Here is a 19600-nt window from a genome sequence, read left to right on the forward strand (position 1 = left end):
GCTTTAGTCACAGAGCTGTGCTGCCTCCCCTCTTGCTTAGAATACCACAAATTAGTAGTCTGGTCAAATCAGCTTTGGGGTTGGACCAAATACGAAGCCAGAGAAACACTGGTACTAGAAGGAGCTCATCCTCTAGAAAAACAAGGCCAAGATCTGTACGTGCTGCATCATTCACAGCAGATCCTGGAAGGCTCAGCAAATCTTTAGTGAAAGCATTCTCTATCGTTTGCACAGATGTTAGATTAGAAAATACCCACAGTATCACTTCATATTTAGCTATTGAATTTGATTTAGCACAATAGACTTGAAGAATCTATTGGTTGTGATTTGCGCATTTTGGTGAATTAGACAACACCACCCTCTAGAGCAGCAGCATGGCCGTCATTTGGGGGTCGCCAGGGGTTGCAGCTGCAACCCGGGGTGACTCCTCTGTGAGTGTCGGCACTGCCTCTGTGACCCCCGGACAACGATTACAGAGGCAGTGCGCAAACAAACAGAAAGAGGGTTCTCACAGCCCTCTTTTTAATCGGAAATCGCTCTTAAGTTTAGCGTGTGCTGCTGGAGATAAGTGTTTTTCTATTTAGAAAATGTGTAACACAATTTGTGTCTAAGGTAGGTGAAAAAGCACAACAAAAATTATACACAAAAATGTTTACTTTACTATGTGTTCATCCTAAACATTAGGCACTTCCCTAAAACATAAACCTAAAACATCAACCCAAAGCATCAACATACAGATACATATATTCAAGGAAATGGTGTTACACATTGCTGAACACTTAAACATTAATAATGACTGGCATACGTCTTGTAGAGTCTCGACAAAAAATAAACGGACAATATGGCCAATCAACATCAAACAGAAAACAAAAATTTGAAACAAAGACTGAATTAGTTCATTTTTGTCCCAACAGTCAGTTCTCAACTCAAGCCTGGATTTAATTTAACAAGCTTTGCATGTTCAGCCCCTGCAATTGTTTTCCTTTTGGGAAGAACACGTCACCACAGTCTACTAGAAGAGACCTATCTTTGTTGCTCTTCCAAAGTTGAGCTCATGCAGGGTCCAAAAACACCCTTTGCTGAATAGTGGCGACATGTTTTCCTCAGGACTGAAACATTTAGTTTTGATCAAGAAAGAACCTCCTTGTCCACACCGCAGCCCCCAATTGGGTCCTGAAAATATAACACACACATCGCCAAGTCAAGTGTGTTTAAGGAAGTGATGCTAAATAAGCATCATCATCGTGTTTTTCCAACACAAGTCAGCTTGCAGGAAACGTACTGTTGCCAGGCTGTTTCATGTTGAAATCACACCAGTAGCTTAAACAGAAAAGGGCCATACCTACAAAGAAAAACACAAACCACCCTCTGTCTGCTAGACTCAAATATAATATTTACATGACATACTAATTCATTAAAAAACGTTTTTTTAAATGAAGTTCCAGTGATATTAACGACGGGTAGAATGCATAGATTATTTACAGTAATCATTGCTGCTGTCCCATGTTGGTTTCAGAAATTTGCAGTGGCATGTCGCTTTTTCAGCGTCTTCTAAATTCGCTTTGACATGGATAATTCCTGTAAGACACAAGGGTGGACCACGTGTTTTACTCCGAGGGAAAAACACACCCTTACACCCAGTGGTTATATATTTTGGTTGAGATGATGAATCTTTCTCAGCCCCTATTTCCCATCCATTTGGAGGGCTCTGTTTTGTTTATCTTTGTAAGTCGACCTTCGTCGTCTCCCTGTGTGTTCAAAGCTATTGCCTATGCTTTCCGGAACAATCTCGGTGCGGTAGGCGGTACGACCTACAAATGAGGCTAAACACTCTGCCGACACTTATAGACTGAGATAAGGGACTAGGCCATATGTGTAAGTCATAAAGAGAGGACTTCCAATAAGTCATCCTATGTCACAAAACGCTGAACCATGCTCATCAGACCAGGCCCAAAGTGAAGGTCATAGAAAGAGGACTACGATAGCCGGTTGGTATTTTCTGAAATGTACACTTATCTGCCTTTTTATTACAAGCATGAGTCACTTCAAGTCATGACATTAAGGTTAAGGGGCCGATTCATGTAACAAACGTGCGCCGAAAAAAAGTGGCGCAAGCTGGCGCAAGCAGGCGCTAGTGTGAAAAATGTGCGCGTGCGATTCATGGAAGTCCCTGCGTGTGTTTTACCCGAAATGTGCGCCAAACCCGTGCGTGGCACAAACGGGCGCACACGTCATTGCAACATCCTGAACGCCATGCGCGACGCGCACAGGGAAAGCGCACAACGTCCGCGCACACACCAAAAAGGGGGCGGGACACGGGGCGTAACACGCGGAATGGGGAACAACGCGTGAAAAAGAAGGCGTAACTGGGGAAGTACTGCAGGGAACTACATGGAACACCCACACGCACGCGAACAACCCGTATTCATGGATTTGAATATGGGAAACCCGTGCACAGCAAAAGATGCCATAGGCGTCAACGCGTCCGCCACACGAAGGCAGGTGGAAGCGTCCCCGCGCACAGTATAAAAGTGCGCGCAAACAACAAACACGTATATACAGCTACAATGAATGCCCCATTTGTCGCAGCACTGATCGTGGGACACTGCAGGAGGAGAATAGCCAGGGCCCGCATTTTCTCACCCTGGACAAGCCTTTTTGGGATGCCTGACAACCAGGTCTACGGCAGGTATAGGTTTCCACCTCGTATCATCCTAGACCTGGTCTGGGAGTGGGAAGATGACCTTACATCCCCACCCTCTGCTCCCAAGCAATGAGCCCCTTGGAGAAGGTGCTCAATGTCCTGCATTTTTTGGCCACTGGGTCATTTCAGCGGACCACTGCCATAGTGGGGGGGGGGAGGTCTCACAGGCCATGCAGTCACGCTGCTAACACCAGGTCTTGGCAATCATGACAGCGCACCCCTCAGTCCGCAGGCACATATACCTGACCAGAACAGCCGCAGAAAGGCAGGCTGTTGTCCAGGACCTTTACAGGGTGTCACACTTCCCCAAAGTGCTTGTGCCAGAGATTGCACCCATGTGGCCCTATGTCCACCTAGGGCCACTGAGCACATCTACCGAAACCGCAAGCACTGGCATTCCATCAACGTGCAGGTGGTATGCGATGCAAAGGGAATCATCACCTCTGTCTATGCAAACTACCCTGGCTCCACCCATGACAGTTTCATATACAGAATGTCTGCCCTGAGCCAGGCCCTGGAAGCTGGGCAGCATGGTGACACATGGCTCCTAGGTGAGTACAAATGCCCGTGCACATGCATGCATGTCACACACACACAAATACACAAACCCCAATAATCACAACCATTATCACCTCTCCAGGGGACAGTGCCTACCCTCTGAGCAACCACATGATGACGCCAATCCGGAACCCCACCACACCACCCCAGGTAAAATACAACGCGGCCCATATTGCAACCAGGGCCATAGTGGAGCGCACATTCTGAGTGCTCAAGTCATGCTTCCGCTCCCTTGACCGCTCTGGCGGGCAGCTACTCTATGCACCCCCAGTAGTGTGCAGGATCATTGTGGCAGCATGTGTCCTGCACAATGTTGCAACACGGCAGGGCGTACCCGTGGACATGGTGGTGCCCCCACATCCCCAACCACAGGCACAGGCGCTGCCCATGGGATGGGATAGGGCATGTGGCGAGGCAGCCCGGACCCAGCTTGTGGCCACATTTTTCACCTAAACTCCCACCCCTGCGGAGTGCTCACAGGCCTGGCACATACCAGATGACAATCGATGATGAAAAAGAGACAGTCAACTGTCACAACCTTACCACCCTGAGAATGTTGCCATGGAAGTGCCACATTGTGTCACTAGCTACTTAAACATAAGCAATCCTGTGTGACCAAAAGGCACACATGCAAGGTGTGAATCACACAGATCTGCAAAACAGGCCATGACCATCACTGGTATGTCACCCAAACCCTCCCAAACCACAACATGACATGGCAAGCAATAGCAAAACACCAACACAGTACCAATAAGGTACACATTGACATGTGAAAAATGTAAAGTGGTATCAGACAATGATGCCTGACATGAAATTAGATGAAATGACTGACCAACAACCTCCCTCCCAAAAGAAGTCATACCCAAATGCATTCCAACAGTTGTAGTTGTAACATAACAATGAATGCCTGTTTACATGCACATTGTGCATTGCAAAATCAACACTTCAGATTCCGTGTGCTGTGCCCATCTCCTACAACACACTGCTCAGCACACAGCATAGTGACCAGCCATTGTGTGTGACGCACACCCTGAGCATCACATCCAAGCTACACACTACATCAAAAAGCAAATTACGCATGTACAGGATCCACAAATGGTCATAGATCATGTGCTTCAGGGACACAGTGGGCCCCAGAAGGCAAACTGAGTGTACATGTGGACATGGAAGGGTGGTTGTACATGTTGTGGATCATAGTGTGAGTGTGTGTGTCAGTAGGCACATGCACTCAATATATGCATGTGCAATCAAGTGACCATCAGTGTCCTCTACACATCACATGTGAACATTGACCATGTGTACACCCCAGCATGTCAAACCACAACTATACCCTCACACCTGAAAGGTAAACACAACACATGAACAGGTATTGATCAGCAGAATACATCATGTACATAGGATACCACATTTACAATGTCAGGGTGCCCATGACACTGTAGGGCAAGGCAACTGTCAACAACGAAATCCCCCCCTCCCTCACAAATCACCATGACCCACTAAACAACTGTGCCTGGGTTATGTAGCCTTCATCCTTGAAGTTCACCTGGCCACAGGATCACCCTTCCCCTTTGTCACCATCTTCCACCTTGTGTGTAAAAAGTGTCCAGCACACTCAGAGGCCACCTTGACTTGCAACATCACCAAATCAAAGAGAACTCAAAGCAGGCCAACACAGAAGCCAAGCGAAAAGCCTGCAGGCAGCAAAACAAACCAGAAGAGCCTCCAGTAGATGACTTGAAGTAGCAGTACGTCACAAAGCCCAAGTACTACCACAATGATGTAACAACCAAGGTAGCACAGTAAAACAATGTCACAACAGGATGTGTACCATATGTGGTACATAACATAGAATGATGCACCACGAACTGATGTGTACTATCACAGCTCACGTGTACAGGTGCAGGAGTGGCACGAACCATCCACCCCCACTGTGGTCTGGGTGCCTGCAAGGCCAAACTCACACAGGCCTCTGAGACCCTGGTGGGGAAGGAGGATCAGGGATATGCAGTCGGAACAGGCATTGGTATACTGGATAACTGGAATGAGGGGCAGGAGAGGGGAGTAGGATTGACACGGGAAAGTAGGGAATGCACAAAACTGTACTACTCACATTAACACATACACAATTAGACCAAACTTGTTTATCATGCACAGAGTACCAAATTACTCAAATGGAAGTCAAAGAGAAACTTATCTCTGGGGTGAGTGCTGGCCTGCTGCTAGCGCACTCTCCGGTCCGGTAACAGGAGCAGTTCAATGCTGCAAAGAGAGCCACAGTTACTAATCTGTGCATGCTCATAACACACAAACACACCACCATATATGCCCCAAAGTAACAAACTACTCTACAAACAAACAATCTGGTGTGGTGCTTCGTACCCATACGTAACATTCCCCCTGTGATGGTTCATACACAGTCAATGCAGTAAGTCAGGCGCCGGTGGGTGCATGGCAAAAGGAAGACCAATGTGTCATGATTCACACAACATGCAATGTTCCCTGGGTAAGCAGCCAGACGCATATAGCAAGGTACGACTTCATAACAAGTCATGTTCCACCATAACCGAAATAAAGTAGGTAGTGCATGTGTCAAAATCTACATGGAAAAGAAATGCACTGCACACTAGTCTGTCCCTCGCTGTCTGTCCCTGTGAGCTGCTTCTTTCCATGTCTTTGAACGCCACATGGCTAATACAACTGCCTCAATGGACCATGGTCGACTGGAGGGTATGTGCCACTGCCCCTGGAGGTGCCCCAGACAACTTTCCCATCAACTAGCCATTAGTCCACCAACGCATCTGAGCTGTATTGTGCGATTCAACACCAACATTTGTCCAAGCTCACCGTCAGTGCTGCTACTAAGCATGCATGTGCAACTGGCCTGGTGGAAGGTTGGCTGCGGTGTGGCCCCCCTGTGCTGCTCACCTTGCCTGGAGTCCCTTGAAACACGTCAGCTTTTTTTGGATGTATGAGCGCAATCCCTGTGCCTCTGCTTGCGCACACATGCGCATGTCAGCACCACCAAACGTGTCCAGCTTCCAGACGTCCAATGGGCCATGTCTGCTGGCAAAGGTGGTCTGGAGGTTCATCCCCCTGCAGAAAGGGAATGAAACACATGATTAATGCTTTAAAATCACCTGTGTGTGTCTCTTCAGGCATTTCATGACTGGACCATGTCATAGACGTACATCAGAAATCCCACCATCAGTGAGTCTTTCACAGGCAAAGTGTGGTACACACTATCTACAGCATGAATTGCAACAAGCACATGTACAGTAAAGATAAGAAACATACTACACAATGTATAGCAACTAATGCACACATGAATCATGAACCCCACATCTAACAAAAGAAGAACAGTGGTCAATAACACCCCTATTATCCCTACTATGGGTGTTAACACAAGTAAGACAGCAGCAGACATGCCACAGATATGACAGTTCAAAGCCCTTTTGTAATAGGCTGTTACACCGAACCATCCTTGCGAGTCCATGGATAAGGGAAGCAGGACTGGCATATGTGAGTCAGGATCCCAAGCTGCAAACACATACACAAAGCAAGCTTGAAGGGCCTAGCTGGAACAGACAGTGGATGCTTTCAAAAGCCACAAAGCACCACACCGTCACATGAAAGCACAATAGAAAAGCAATTTTAAACTATATTAACTAATTAAACTAACTATGAAAAACCTACATTGCCTAATTTAACTATCAAATAGAAACGTAACTAACTAAACTAAAAGAAAAATCAAAAATGGCCACATTCGACCCCTGGGGGAAGGGACTAGGAGGGGGGAAAACAGGGTGCTGCTCAACACCCACATGTGATGATGTTGAGGGAAAAAAAAAACTCCATGGGCTCAACGCCTGCACAGCCCGACCTATGTGGGAGATACATTGTCATCCGAGTCTGGCTCTTCCTGGAAAAGAGGACGTGACACAGGAGCCTGACCACGCCTAGCCGCAGCTTGCCCCTCGTCAGCAGCAAGTCTGCCGGACGGGTGAGCCTGGTTCTGTGTGACGATCACACGTAGGTCTGCATGCAGAACCTCCCGTGATACACGTGCTTCCTCTTGCAAGGAAGCACATGTAACACAGAGTTCCTCCTGCTAGGCCTGACTGGACAACTGATGCACCTCCTGGCAAGCATGTAGCTCAGCCGAGATGGTATGCTCAAGCTGCGAAAATCGCTCCTCTGACCGCTCCCTCTGGGACATCAGAAGGACACCAAGAGTCGATCTGAGGGAAGCATACCCTCCCTCAGGGCCTCCATGTGTGCCTCTGCATGAGCAGCAATTGCTTCATGCAGAGACAGCATTTCAGCCTGGCGTGCCCTGTCTGAGGCCGCCATGCCCAGCCTGAGTGAGCGCGCCGTGGACCGCGGCACCTTCTGCTGGAGAAGCACCTGCCTAGCAGGGGGGAGCACGGATTGGGCCGCACGCTCCATGCTCACAGCGATGTTCTCCATTGCTGACCCCTGGCGTTCAGAATTGGCAGTCCTGTCATGCTCCCACTCAGTATACTGTGGTTGCGCGCGGCAACTGCGTTGCTGGGCCTGACCCCTGCGGGACGCAAGGACCGGGTGTCCTCGTTGTGGCTGAACGACTACATGCCCCCGTCGACGTGATGCCCCAGGCACATCAGTGACTGGTGTGGAGGGTGACCCTGTGTCCTGATCCACCACAGGCGGAGGTTTCAACACTGTCTGACCCCTCAGTGCAGGTGTCACAGACAGAGGAGTGCCCACATCAGAATCACTCACCCCTGACATATGGACCTGATGCACATCCAACTCGACATGGACATCAGAGTGGTCATCAGGGCTGGACTCATTGCCAGCCAGAGACAAGATGGACTGTAGCACATGTGGGTTTTCGTGGCCAACCACCCCACGACCCCCCACTTGTGCCGGGTTGCTGTAGTGATAACAACCCTGTGCCTGGCATGACAACACCATCCTCTGGCTCCATTGCGTCATCATCTGAAAAGTAGAGAGAAAAAAGGTCACTACACATGTTAGAAGCCCACAAAATACACACACACAGACATCACACAGACACCAAACACATCAAGCAGACATGTCACACACAAAAGAGAACCTACCATGCATGCTGGGTCAACTTGACATTGCTTCTGTGATTAGGCATGTAGAATGGTGTCATATTGCTGAGAAGTGGGTCGATGCAGTGCAGCAAATTTGTACGTTACTCACTATCTACATGTACAAGTACTTCATGATGTGTATCTGAAAATGTGAAGGCAGTGCAGGGTCAACTTCAGGCATCACGTGCAATGTGAATTCAATGGGTAGCATGGCTACAAGCAAACCACCCCTCCCCCCAAGTGCAAATGCAGGGATGCCTTGCATGGTATCAAAAGGATGACCATAGACCTGTGTATTGACAGACAGTGTTGACTAGCATCAACTGCATCATGTGAGTCAAGTGACAACACAGCAAATGATGATGGGACAGTAAGCAGGACACATGATGAAACCTCTGGAGTACACCCACGTGTGAAGAAGACAATACACCAGTTGGACAGAGTCATTGGCCATTAAACAGGGTGAGGCCTGTTACCCACACAGACTGTCACACCCTAAACATGTGTGCGACGCAGGACTGAGCCAGAGTGGGCATGGGAAGGCTGATGAAATGCCATGCAATGTAGGTCACCCTAGACTCGAACTACAATGATCATCCAGTCAATGGGTGGTGGTGTCCACAGCTGCACCTGCAGCTACCACTACCCTTGGGCCCGTGGCAGTCGATAAAACAGACTGCCGGGTCACACGGGCGCCAGTGCCAGATGCAGAAGCTGCATCTCCTGGAACCACAGGGGGTGCTGGCATGACTGCACCGACAATTGGCACAACATCGTGCTCAAGTGGCGCGCCCCTGCCTCTTCCCCCTGTCCGGCCACCCTGGACACCATGGAGTCCCCCTACTCCCTGGTCACCCCAGCCACGTTCCTCACTACATCCGCCACGAGGAGGACGCCCAGGTGGGGCGCTCCTCACCTTTGATGGCCTCCCAACCATGGCACAGATGGAGTAGTGCCGTCACAGATGGAGGAGTGCCAATGGGAGGTGTACACCACAATTGTCCTCAGCAATTGGGGTGAAGGGGGTGGGATGCAAGATGTTAACAGCCCCCCTGCACCTGCAAGGCTGTATGTGACCCCGGTGATGTAGTGAGGGGTCACGCAACGCTCAGGCACCCCAAAACTTCAGTAAAACCCTGCACACAACCCTGCAGCCTACGTGCGTGGAATTAACCTCCCGCAGTACGCGGTGGCATCCAGTAACACAAAAAATGCATACGCGTGGGACACGCAGGCTACTATGACCTCGAAAACAGGTGCGATACACAGGGGCACCCGCAGTGGGAAAAATAGCGTGCGCAACTCACCGTCAGACTAGCGTGATGATGAAAAACACGTGTAGCCAATACCCCCGCCAAAAGAAGAGATACGTCCTTGATCCGCTGTGAAGTTGTGATGGCGTGCAAAACAGCACGAAGTAGCAACACACATCGGTCTCCACGAAAGGCACGTACAGCGAACTGCTGGCCCCGCTCACCTTTAACCCGTGCTGAGGGAAACGCGCGGAGGCCCTTTCCTCAGATTACACGCATTCACACGTGGATGTGCGCTTTTTTCACGCGCTTAACCACTATGCCCACGTCATGAGGGAAACGCCCGCGCGTGTAACGTCACAGATGCGCTTACGCGTTAAGGGCCTTTCCTCGAATTACATGCTGACGTGCAATTTTTTCACGTGCCAAATCACTCCATATCAAGCTGGCCACGCAACAACACACGGAAGACCACGCTCCTGCCCAGAAGGCCATATTCCTGCCCCCCAGGCCCCTGAGCACGCTCCCACCTGCCATCTGCTGCTGCCTGCCTGCTGCCCTAGTGCCCTGCTATTTGGTGCCTGCACGTCAGCCAGGGGTGCAGTTGCTGCGACCACCCCTGCTGGAACTGAAGACTCCCGACTGGGATACCATCGCTCCACAGCCCAGCGCCAGGACCCAGTTGCCCACCCAAATCTGCCTCTGGGGTTGCCATGTCTACACCATCTGGCACCACTGGCAACCCCCAGCCAGAGAAGCAGAGGGCCACCAGCTTCAGTGCCAGTGAAGTTGGTGTCCTGGTGGAACATATCCTGAGGCAGTATGATGCCCTCTTTGGAAGTTTGCACGCCGACAATGAAGGACAGAAGAGGATCTGGATGGACATCGTGACTGCCATCAACGCGGAGGGGGTGGCAGTCCGCGACATTCAACACGTCCGGAAGCGCTGGGAGGACTTCAGGGCCAGGACCCTCGACAAGGCCCGGTGCCTCTTGAAGGCAGCGGATGCCAAGGGGTGCCGGGGCCACCTATCCGACCACCAAATGAGGGTCCTGGAAGGCAAACGCCCAGCGCTCCACGTCCAGGTCCTTGAGAAGCACACCCATCTGGAGTCGAGCGTTAAGTGTACATGCCTACTGATTGGACGCCGTGCGTGTTGTGGTGTGCCAGGATTGTGCAGGTTCAACTTATGTCTTTGTAGGGCCATGTATGGATGCGTATGTACAGGGACGTGAACCAGCCACATGTGATTCCTCTCATGTGTGAGACACATCAATGGTATATGTGTTGGTAAGCATGCTGGCCAAATGCATGTGTGGGTGCGCACATGTGAAAATTATGTGCATGTACTGTGGCATGTTTGTGGTGTCACACATGGATGGGGGTTCCTGCTGCATGTATCTTCACTGTGTACATGTGCATGTGTGTCTATGTGACAAGTGTGCAATTGTGATGCAACATGGATGCATGTGACACTGACATGTAGGAGGATGATCGTCAGATGTGACATGGATGGTGACATTATCACTGCAGTGGTGGAGATGTACAGATGTCTGGTGGCATGTGTGCATGTGTTGTGCACTCCCTGTGTTTCATGTGACGTCAGGCTCACCTTCGGCTGCTCATGCTGTTGTTTGTGTATGGACGGTGCTGCCTGGTGCAATATTTCTGTTGATTTGCTCATGTGTGTGAGTTGAAATGACATCTGTGTTGGGGAGTGTGATGCCATGTCTGTAGTTTTACACTGCCACTCATGTGCAACTGTCATGTGTGTATCAGTCCATCGTACAGTGCCCTGATGCCTGTGTTCTATCTCTCCCTGTCTGCAGCGTCAACTGATGAAGAGGGCGGAGAGGGTGCTGTGGAGCAAAGCGGCAGGGATCGCACCACCAGCCGGAGATGCAAGGCCCGGCTCCCCTCCCAGGTTGTCATCTCGTCGGGGAGTGAGGAGTCTGGTGCCGCGTCCCAGGCCACAGCTGCCGAGGGTATGTCCAAGAGTCGGAGGTCGGACGTGGACTCCTCACACAGGGTCCGATGGAGGAAGATGGCATTGAGTCATCCAGGTTGGTGGGGGGTTGGTGGAGGAGGAGGCCGTGGAAGGGACACACACGGGGTCTGGAGGTGGGGATTCCACTTGTGCTAGTGGTGTAGTGCAGGGGCAGGGACAGGAGGCAGCACAGTGACTGCATCATCCTGCATGAGCAGGGATGCCTACGTCCAGACCCGTTTTCAGGTAAGGGATAAGCGCACAACAACTGGCCTTCCTCTCCCTGCGGATGTGGCAATCCGGGACCGGGTTGAGCCTGTCCTGTCTGGATGGCGCTGCGTCAACGGGGCACGCGCGGTGACCTGCAGTGTTTTCGTGAAGACACTGCACGTCATCTCGGATGCCTCGTTGACCACGTTGACCTACTGGGACGGGTCACCAGGGCTGGATTCCTCCGTATGCTGGACCTTGTTCCGACCCCCTCCTCACCTGAACCCCCTATGCGCCAGTCGTCCTCCATGCCATCTTCCCACCCATGTATCACCTGGGTAACCTGTGGAGCTGCCTCTAACCCTGCGGCCAGGCTGGTGGAGGACACATCCCTGCCACAGTCGGGAGTCGGACGTCCAGCAGGGGGGCCACCTCCACAACTGCACCCTAGCCGGAGGAGGACGTGCAGGCAGCAAGAGCCAGGGCACAGGCACTGGCACAGCAGCAGGTGGGAGCCATGATGGCTCGGGCCTTCAACATCCGAGGGGCAGGCATCGGCCAGAAGGCAGGAGGACCCAGGATTGGAAGTGTCTTCTGTGCGGCAGCAGTTTGGCCAGGCCATACGTGCGGAGCGGCGGCGGGCGGAAGAGGCACGGCTCACAATGGTCAGGGTGGAGAACTCCATGCGGAGGGCACTCAGGCTGGCCGAGTCCCTCGAGGCCATTCGCAGGGAGTTGGAGTCCAACATAGCATCATCCCTGCGAACCCTCGGGGCCATGGAAGAGGACCGCCTCCAAGACATCGAGCAGGAGTTTGATGATGCCCTGGCCCGGGAAAATCGGAAAGTGAGCCGTCGGACTAGCCCGCTGCCATTGTATATAGTTTGTAGTTTTAGGTTTCCTTTATCTTTTTCATTCATTTGGGGTGCTTGGACTATGCCCCCACCTTTTTGTATATAGTTATTTATTAGGTCGTTTTTTTGCTAGGTTTCATTTCATTCGTTGGGCTCATGGACCCTGGATTACTTCTTTGTACATAGTTGAACAGTGGATTTATCTATTATTATTTTTCTCACCATGGAGCAATGGATTTTGCTGTTTCCATTTACTTTGGATTTGCTTTGGTGGCCGGAGACTTTGGACACATTTTCATTTCGATTTATTTGGATTCAGACTTCATTCTTTTTGTGTTTTGGATATGCTGCATTTCATCTTTTTTTAAACCATGTTTTGTTATGTTTTCATTTGATTACATTCTTTTTGTGTTCAATATATTTTGGTTCATTACTTTGATGTGTGGTATTCTCTCATTGGTTTCATACATGTCACGGTGTAGGTTTTCACAATCACCAGCACCCATTGTGTGTGTGTGACATACATGTGTTGATGTACATTCTTGCCAGTTGGGTTGTATCATGTAATGGGCATTTCAGTGTGGGGTGGATGGGATACTTGTTCGGGTCTTTTCACAGGGGTGGCGTGCGGTGGGATTTGGGAGGCCATGAGGCCCATGATTGTGGATCATGATGACGTGTTGGGGGGTCATGAGTCGGGGCCTGCTGGCAGGTGCCCCTCACTGCTGGGTGGGTGGGGGTTGTGGGGGACATGAGTCAGGGCCTGAGCCTCACTGCTGGGTGGGTGGGGGTGCTGGCGGACATGAGTTGGGGCCTGCCGGCAGGTGCCCCTCACTGCTGGGTGGGTGGGGGTGCTAGGGGACATGAGTCGGGGCTTGAGCCTCACTGCTGGGTGGGTGGGGGTGCTGGGGGACATGAGCCGGGGCCTGAGCCTCACTGCTGGGTGGGTGCGGTTGCTGGGGGACATGAGTCGGGGCCTGCTGGCAGGTGCCCCTCACTGCTGGGTGGGTGGGGGTGCTGGGGGACATGAGTCGGGACCTGAGCCTCACTGTTGGGTGGGTGGGGGTGCTGGGGGACATGAGTCAGGACCTGAGCCTCACTGCTGGGTGGGTGGGGCTGCTGGGGGACATGAGTCAGGGCCTGCTGGCAGGTGCCCCTCACTGCTGAGTGTGTCATGGGCGCTACTCCCGAGGGGCCAGGACTGGCCCAGCGCCCTCGGAAGCAGACCCGTCCTCCTCTACTCCGGAACCAGCAGACCCCTACAGGGGCCCTTTGGACCGTGTCCTGGCGCCTTTGGCGCCAGGCTCATGAAGGGTTTCAGTCCTGGCGCCATAGGCGCCGGGCTCATATTGATAAACAGTGTAATAATGCTTGGGTGGACTTACCTGAGGCAGACCATGCTGCATATTTACCCAGAAAAATCCAGTCTGGTTGAAGTCCCCAGCCATCAGGGCTGGGAGGAACTATTCCCTCCATTCAGGAACTCTTTTCTTACCTGGGTGGAACCGGTGGAAGAACACACACTGGAAGCACTTCTCTGCTATTTAAACCACGCCCGATGGAAAACACGTGCTTCGCGTTATTCTGCAGCAGCAGCTGGACGCTCACCGCGTCGGCTCCTGCATTCCAGGTCCAGAGTCATCTTCAGCTTCCACGCAGCAACCTGTGGATGAAGAAAGACACAGAACAATACTTACCAGATCCCGGAATCCAGTCACCGGCAAAACCTGCAAAGAATAAACATAAGGTTAGAAAAGTGCAACTCGCTCGCAGCCGTGCCCGCTTACCTGATCCATCCGTGATTGCAACGGAGCTAACCGCGGCCTTCTCTTTGGCATCCCAGCACCAGTGCCACAACTAAGGCCGCAAAAGACTTGAGCCTCAAAACTGAACAGTGACGTAACTGGAATCCACGCACCCCTGCACCAGACGCAGGATGGAGAGCTCAGCATTTATACGCCTAAGGGGAGAGCTCGCCGAGACAAGTAGAAAGCTAGGCTGTGGGAGAAACTGGCGATTGGTGGGAGAAGGAATCCCATCAAACGGTGATTAACCCTTTTTCTTCCACCTGCAGAAAACTTACCCTGCAAATCAGACATTCGATAAGAGGAAGCCCAGTCCTGAGAGTTGCCCGAGCTCTACGCTTCTCAATTGAAGAAACGATAGCAGCCCAGCCGGGGTCAGCGCCTCCGTGGGAATCAGGTGAGCGTTACAGAGTGGGTGGGCGTGCTGGGGGACATGAGTCAGGGCCTGCTGGCAGGTGCCCCTCACTGCTGGGTGGGTGGGGGTGCTGGGGGACATGAGTCGGGGCCTGAGCCTCACTGCCGGGTGGGTGGGGGTGCTAGGGGACATGAGTCGGTGCCTGCTGGCAGGTGCCCCTCACTGCTGGGTGGGTGGGGGTGCTGGGGGACATGAGTCAGGGCCTGCTGGCAGGTGCCCCTCACTGCTGGGTGGGTGTGGGTGCTGGGGGACATGGGTCGGGGCCTGCTGGCAGGTGCCCCTCACTGCTGGGTGGGTGGGGGTGCTGGGGGACATCAGTCGGGGCCTGAGCCTCACTGCTGGGTGGGTGGTGGTGCTGGGGGACATGAGTCGGGGCCTGCTGGCAGGTGCCCCTCACTGCTGGGTGGGTGGGGGTGCTGGGGGACATGAGTCGGGGCCTGCTGGCAGGTGCCCCTCACTGCTGGGTGGGTGGGGGTTCTGGGGGACATTAGTCGGGGCCTGAGCCTCACTGCTGGGTGGGTGGGGGTGCTGGGGGACATGAGTCGGGCCTGCTGGCAGTTGCCCCTCACTGCTGGGTGGGTGGGGGTGCTGGGGGACATGAGTCGGGGCCTGCTGGCAGGTGCCCCTCACTGCTGGGTGGGTGGGGGTGCTGGGGGACATGAGTTGGTGATCACTAATGCAAGGTGACATGTGGGCTGGCTGTGGGGCATGCCCATGGTGGAGGGGCTGCCTGCGGGACATGACCAGGGGTGCATGGTAGTCCCCTGTGGTGTGGGCTGCCTTCAGGGGATGTGGAGGGGGTAGAGGGCACACCTGGGAGGACCCACACTGCCAATTCATGTGTGGGACTCCCCACGCACCCCACTGGATACACGTATCCCGCTCTGACAGCGAAATTGCGTGTGAAATTCCCCGTGAACCCCAGTAATACATGTACCCCGCTCGCACAGGGCCAATCGCGTGTGGAACTCCACGTGAACCCCAGTAATACACATACCCCGCTCGCACAGGGCCAATCGCGTGTGATTCTCCCCGCGAACCCCAGTAATACACATACCCCGCTCGCACAGGGCCAATCGTGTGTGGAACTCCCCGCGAACACCAGTAATACACGTACCCCGCTCGCACAGGGCCAATTGTGTGTGATTCTCCACGCGAACCCCAGTAATACACGTACCCCGCTCGCACAGGGCCAATCATGTGTGGAACTCCCTGCGAACACCAGTAATACACGTACCTCGCTCGCACAGGGCCAATCGCGTGTGATTCTCTCCGCGAACCCCAGTAATACACGTACCCCACTCGCACAGGGCCAATTGCGTGTGATTCTCCCCGCGAACCCCAGTAATACACGTACCCCGCTCGCACAGGGCCAATCGTGTGTGGAACTCCACGCGAACACCAGTAATACACGTACCCCGCTTGCACAGGGCCAATCGCGTGTGATTCACCACGCAAACCCCAGTAATACACATACCCCGCTCGCACAGGGCCAATCGCGTGTGGAACTCCACGTGAACCCCAGTAATACATGTACCCCGCTCACACAGGGCCAATCGCGTGTGATTCTCCCCACGCAGGGGTATACGTGTATTCGGAGGGGTGCGCGGGGAGTTTTACAGGCGTTTTTGTGGTTGGGGGCCTGTAATCTGGTCCACTGGCCTGTGCTCCATGGACGGGATTTTTGCGCTGTGCATGGCGCACGGGGAGGGGTTGGGGGCGTAACTGGTGCTGCTGCAGGGTCGCTGCGCCACTATGCGCCACGACTGGTAATAGATGTTAAAATCCATGAATACGCTGTGCGCGGAAATGGATTATGGCGCACGCGGCTGGCGCAGGCTGTCGCATGCGCACACTGTGCGCCAGCCGCGTGCGCCACTTGTGCGCTGAATTCTATGAATTACCCCCTAAATGTCATGTGATGTTATTTCATCAGGGTCAATGGTCGTATGACATTACTTCTTGTAATGTCATTGAATGTGTGATGTCTCTTCCGCTACCCCAGGCATTTTGATGAATTGATGTCCCTGAGTTGCAGGTGTCAAGGGACATAGGAAACTGCAGTGTAGGAAAATCAAATATATGACAAAATCACGTATTTAAAAGTCACGTAAATACAGGGTCAAACATATGGCAGCATTGCAACACATGAAGGTGGGGAAATCGACTACCTTGTAAGGAACACTTTAAGTACAGTGTTTCATCTTCATGTCCGCATGAGAAATAATTGTTTGCGCGAAATAACCAGGCACTGAAGGAGGCACGTTCCTGTGAAAGGGATAACAGGACACAGACGCTGCAACTGATTGGCGCCGATTTTGCATTTTCAGCATGAATTTTAGTAAACCTAGCTCCAAAGTTTAGGAGCATGCCACTTATTTGTCATGTTTTGATTAGGGCATGCAGCCTACCCTCATTGTTGTGAGGGAAGGCTAATGTTCAGGCCATATTCAATGGGAAATGACGTTGGGATAGGAAGGGGGTGGGACATGTGAAAAAGGGTTTGAGTCAGTTATGACGGTTGCCGTGCATTAAAGATGAAGGTTTTACACCGGCCTCTGTTTCACCTCATTTTTTAAAGTAAATAGGCCACCTGCCCTCAGCGCGGGACAAGCACCATTTGACATTGGCGACGAGGCGGTAAGAGAAACCTGCACCCTGAGAGAAGGCGGGCGCCTGGAGCACTGTGAGGAACACGCCTCGCTCTTGGGAGGCCGCGCACCAAGAGCTGCCATGTCTAAGGAGAGGAACATGGAGGGTGCTGTCGGGCCCACGTCACGTGCGTCGGCATGCCTCCACAGCCAGACGAAGAGCGGCAGACAGTTGTGAGGAGGAGAGGTACGGAGGGGGGAGAGGAGATTAAGGAATCCCGAGTGAAGCGCCAAATAAAAAAATAAAAATAAACGCTTACAGCGTCACAGCATACCTGGACTGGGTCTATGGCAAGAAAGGCCAAGCATTAAGAGGCAGTCCTTGAAAGAGCTTCCACCCCGTCACAGTACATGAAATAAATTATAACAATAAATAAATGAATGTCAACCCTGTGAATGAATGCAGAGTGTGCGTAAGGCGACCACATTGCTAAAAAGGAAGGGAAAAAAGCGCCAGAGACAAAGCACAATAAGTGAGCACCACTCCCCACACCTACAGAAAAAGGTACAGCACACACCCGAGCGCAAAGAAGCCCACAAGATGTCCAGAGACAAGGTCGTTTCCACATCTGGAGGAGGGGCCTCGGGTCCCACTCTCCCCTCAGGTGGCAGAACACAGATGCTTCACCTACCTCACGCATTTGATTTGCATGATACAAGCAAGCTGGGGCCAAGGTGGAGGATATGGCTGAGAGATTTCAAATTCTATGTGGGGGCCATAGAACTCAGTGACAACGAGAGGCTGAAAAACATGGCGGTGGGACCAGCTGTAAGGGACATTGCAGGGGAATTACTAATTTGGAGAAAGCCTCGTTCCGAGACCTGCATACAAAACTATCAGAATATTTCTCACCTCACACCAATGTCGATTATGAAAGGCATATTTTTTCATACGACAAGAAAAGAAAAACGAGAATCTTTAGACAACTATATGTCATGAGATTACGAATAAATTTCAAACATTGCGAGTTCCATCGATATTCTAATGAAGAGCACTTGCGATCCCAGGTCAATGCCGGGTGTGACTCACAAGCGTTCTGAAAAAAACTGTTGCAGAAACAAAGATCACTGGAAGAAATCATAGCCATGGCACACATGGAAGCTGCAGTGGAGACACAATTAGAAAATTTAGGGAAAGTCGTGATATAGCCCAAGACTACTGAACCTGAAGCCGTCAACAAATTGCACACTGCCTCGCGCATCCCGGCATGACGCATGGGCGCCGCATGTTTCAGATGTGGATATGAATTCCCACACACAGACGAATGCCCAGCATTAGGGCAACAATGTGCTGACTGTGGAGGACATGACTACTTTTGTGCTGTTAATGTTAATGTTAAAGGATATTTGTACCGCGCACTATCACCACCGGAGTGGTGCCCTAGCACTCTGGCGGCTCGGAAAAAAGGCAAGGGGGGGTTAGTTAGCGGGAATGAGCTGGAAAAGTGCAAGAGAGCAGTGATGTGCTGTTGGCAGTCTCAACCAAGTTAGCTCCGTTGGCTGGACTTGGGGTATTTTCCGGTCGGTAGCTGTCGTGTACTGTTGTGCGAGTCTATGTATGGTTTGTTCATTGTTGCAGTGTAGTGAAGTTTGTGCGGATTGTTTTGTTTATAGGCTTGTAGTTGTGTTTGGTTAGAGTTTGATAGGTGTATGCAGAGGGGTGAAATTGTTAGTGGATTGGTTAATTGGCATAGCTAACATTAACATTTCTCTAAGTGTGGCACATGCTAACATTTATATTTCTATCTAGATGGGACACCTCTAGTGTCTAAGATTCCATCTAAGTGTGGCACATGCTAACATTCACATTTCTAACTAGGCGTGGCATATGCCGACATCCACAGCTCAATCCAGGTGTGGCACCTGCCACCATCCACAATCCCATCTAGATGCGACTCTGGTCAATGTTCATAATTCCAACCAAGTGTTGCCCATGATATCATTCACAAAATCATCTAAGTGTGGCCCTTGCTGATATCCACGATCTCGATGCAGCGCATGCTAATGTCTAAGATTCCATCTATGTGTGGCACATGCTAACAATCACATTTCTATCATAGGT

Source organism: Ambystoma mexicanum, chromosome 4q (assembly GCF_040938575.1).
Source record: "Ambystoma mexicanum isolate Mex_15411 chromosome 4q, UKY_AmexF1_1, whole genome shotgun sequence".
In the NCBI taxonomy this organism is placed as follows: domain Eukaryota; kingdom Metazoa; phylum Chordata; class Amphibia; order Caudata; family Ambystomatidae; genus Ambystoma; species Ambystoma mexicanum.